Here is a 3,754-nt window from a genome sequence, read left to right on the forward strand (position 1 = left end):
GTGTCATCACTGAAATAGAAAGTATTTCCAAAATATTGCTAGACTTGCATGTAAACAACCATATATATTTGTAACAAATAAATAAATAATGAACCATTCAACTGTGTACACATTAATTTTGCAATTAGCATTAGTGAATATATTTCGTAGTAAAGACTTACTAACGGAGCTCAAGTGTCCAACCACAAGTTATTACAATATAGAAATTATTATTAACAACAACACCTTCTGTAGAGTAAAGTGAACGTTGCAATGAGAATTACCATCTATACACACTGATTTCTTTTCAGTCCAACAATTTCATCTGCCTGAAAACATACAGTGAATCATGTCCCCATAAGAATTCTCTCTGCCAGCCAAAACATAGTACATCAAACTACTATGAATGTACGATATAACCAAAGGTGTGCCCTGCAGTAATGGACTGGAACCTCACCAATACCTTTCAAAACTGAAAATGAAATCCTTGCAATTATCATGCTCTCAATCCTGACGCAAAGTCTTAGGAAATTACAGATATTCACAACATAAAAACAGAGGCGAAAATCATATGTTGATATCTTGTCATGCTTGCAAAGTTCTAATATGAGGACATCATATAATTGTAGTAGATCTACTGAACTGATAACGGAGCTCAAGTGTCCAACCAAAACTTATTAGAATATAGAAATTATTATTACAACAATGCCTTGTGTAGAGGTAAGTGTACGTTGCAATGAAAATTACTTATATACACACAGATTCTTTTTCTAGTCCAGCAATTTCATCGGCCTGAAAACAAAACAAAACAAAATACACTGAATCATGTGTCACCTGTCACCATAAGAATCCTCTCTGCCAACCAAAACGTAGTACATCAAACTACTATGAATGTACGATTGAACCAAAGGTGCGCTACATATATATGCTGATATCTTGGCATGCTTGCAAAGGTCTCATTTGAGGACATCATATAATTGTAGTAGATCCACAGAACTGCAAGGTAAGTACAAAATTAGGCATGTTGTGCATCTTTCTCTGTAGAACCATACTAACACCTAGCAACACCTGAAGGAAAAATGCTCACAAAGATGATGGCTCTTATAATCCTGAGTAGTGGACTACCATTAAAATAAAGAGAAACCACAGAAAAACTAATAAATTGTAAGCTTCACAATCTGATTTTCTAGATACAGATGATAAAACAAAGTGTAATTGCAAACCTAATTAGGTACATATGGGAAATGATAATCAAAATCGTTGTCCACAGCATCGATGAACATATCGGGCAACCTACATAATTACATAATTCAATGGTACAGATAAGGTTTTAAAATATCCGAATCACATAAAATAAGAAAGCGACAATGGTGTCTACATCTATTGTACGTTGTCAGGGCATACTAAAACTCCCATAATCAAATCCTTCAAAACCAAGAGCGACAGTAGTTGATAAATCTGACATCCATGTTATTGTGAATTATTTTCTAAAACATTCCTGAGTACAACTAAGTCGAATGTACATGCAGCAAACCCAAATCATATCAGTCTTGTTCCAATACAAAGCATCACATCTGCAGCCCATGCAAAAACTGCAGGAAGAGAAACGAAGTAACCAAAACGATGTTCAGTAGATGTGGGGAACTCACAGCTTCTTTTTCTCAAGCAGTCAACTTTTCCTCATTGAATGGAGGAGGCAGTCAGTGAGCAGCATTTGCTGGGAAGTTGTGAGCACTTTGTTAGATAAGTGTGTGTCGCTGGAGCCGAGTACGGAGCGCGGGTAACGTTCCAGTGGATATGTACGCACACATTATTTCCCTGTTGGAGACAAAGCAAACATATGCGAGAGTTCCTTTGTGTTGACGGCAATATCAATGCAGAGCATAACTGCTATATTACCCAACAATGCCATGATTACTCCTAATTGATAACACCAATTATTTCACACGCCATTCTATTTAACCTAAAATTGTCAAAAATGGGCATTGAAATTTAGTAGTTGTCAGTTGTAACGCACAATTGACAGAAAATCAATCCCCATACTTATAGAGAGTGCAACAGCAACGACACTCAATGCTTTAGCAGTTGTCACGTGCCATTGCTTTTACAAACCAATTGCCCGCAAAAACATTCAGATTTACGACAGAAACCATCAATACTCTAATAGTTGACAGAGAGCTTCGTTGTCAAGTGTTTCACAATATAACTATCTAACTGAAAGAGGATATATAAGAAAGTTCATCAGAAGTCAATTCTCTTACCTACAACGGCCAGGACATGCCAGCTTGGCAAGGTACTTCCTTGAACAGGAGATTGTGGCAGAGCAGCAACAAAAGAAATCAAGAAAAGATATTAATCCTGCCATATAGGGTCCCTGGCATGTTTTACCCATACAAAAATTGATTTAGGAGTGGCTTAACCAGCGGCATGTTGACAACTGACATTAGGTTCCTTAATGTTTATGTTTGTTTAGACAACATGTTTCTTAATTTATAAACTCACCTGATGAGCATAGTTATGCCCCGACCGATCTCGGGCATCCATAGGTTGTACTGTAGGTGAGAAGATTCTAGATTGAATCCCTTGAGCGCACAACACTATCCGAAGGGGTGATTGAAAACAAATTGAACCCGAATCTAAAGTTAATGTGGATTCAAGTATAAACCAGAAGGAAAACAAATTCAGAACAAAAACTGTGGGAAAACGAACCTGATCCAGAGGAGGAAAATAATCTTGACGCAATAAGCTCCTTGATTACACGGGATCCATGCCTCAACTTGGTTTTGAGAGACACGTGGATTTGTTTTTCAACTGGGGAGGGATAAAGTACAGATTAGAGGAAGCGAAGGTGGAGAAGGTAGATATTTTAGGGCTTCCTTGTACAACCGTGAAAGGATCTTTTCTGTTTCTTCTACATCCATGAAAAGATTATGGGCCTTCTGATCAATTGTTCTTCTACCTGTTAACAAACTAACTAAAGCACCATGATTTGAAAAAAACAGAACTATCTAATCACCATTGCAAAGCCAAAGGATAGTAGATTGACCCAGTTCCTTGCCAAATCCAAGTTCGTGTGTGCAGGAGAGGAGATTCTGCCCACTAACATGGCAATCCAGTGGCACTCCACCTAGCACACCCGCAAATCCATTACACGGTCCGTGAGAGAACTTCAGAGAAGAAAATTACCTTTGCCGAGCAACCACTCAGAACACGGCCGAATTTGCTACGCGGAGCACGATCCTCACCGGGTACATCCGTGCCTCAGCGGTCCGATGAGTGGAGGGGCACAACAGGGAACCATTGCTGTAGCTTATAGGCGACCAGCCACGTCGCCACCACGCGACCGGAAGCATCCGCCGCAGCGTGCTGGTCCAAGAGAGAGGACTAATGCGAGAGATGGTTCACGGTGGCGGTGGAGCCGGTGGGATGTGATAGAGGGTGGATGTGGTGGGCAGCGGCGGCAGATGAGACAGGGAGCGACAACGACAGTGGGGAGTAGGGCGGCGGCGACGACGGTGGGGAGTAGGGCGGCGGCGCGATCCATGGCAAGCGACGGGTGTGGTGGTGGGCTTCAGAAGGTTAGGGATACGGGAGGAGGACTTTTTTTAGCAACCGTGGTGGAAGGACCGTGGGCCTTCTTTTTGTAGAACCCTGGTGAAAGGACCGTGGGCCTTCGGTGTATTTTTGGCCGAATTAAGCACATCATTAAGCAAAAGTTACATGGGTTAATCTCCACCGTAATAACTCGGTCCCACCAGAGATAAACGGCTCATAA

General features: G+C 41.0%; 1 long non-coding RNA gene across 3 annotated transcripts; it reads right to left on the reverse strand.

The window, feature by feature from the left end:
• Nucleotides 1-634: 634 nt before the first annotated feature.
• LOC109782315 (uncharacterized) lies at nt 635-3,552 on the reverse strand. 3 transcript variants are annotated; one of them, XR_012181440.1, is made up of 7 exons: nt 3,225-3,552; nt 2,866-3,106; nt 2,689-2,790; nt 2,482-2,576; nt 2,241-2,353; nt 1,629-1,797; nt 635-975 (listed from the first exon to the last, which is right to left on the reverse strand). It is a non-coding gene; the product is annotated as an uncharacterized lncRNA (long non-coding RNA). The 3 variants fall into 3 exon arrangements; XR_012181441.1 differs by having other exon boundaries at nt 2,866-2,938; nt 3,166-3,441; XR_012181442.1 differs by lacking the exon at nt 3,225-3,552 and adding an exon at nt 1,879-1,942 and having other exon boundaries at nt 2,866-3,148.
• Nucleotides 3,553-3,754: the final 202 nt, after the last annotated feature.

Source organism: Aegilops tauschii, chromosome 1 (genome assembly GCF_002575655.3).
Source record: "Aegilops tauschii subsp. strangulata cultivar AL8/78 chromosome 1, Aet v6.0, whole genome shotgun sequence".
NCBI classification, from domain to species: domain Eukaryota; kingdom Viridiplantae; phylum Streptophyta; class Magnoliopsida; order Poales; family Poaceae; genus Aegilops; species Aegilops tauschii.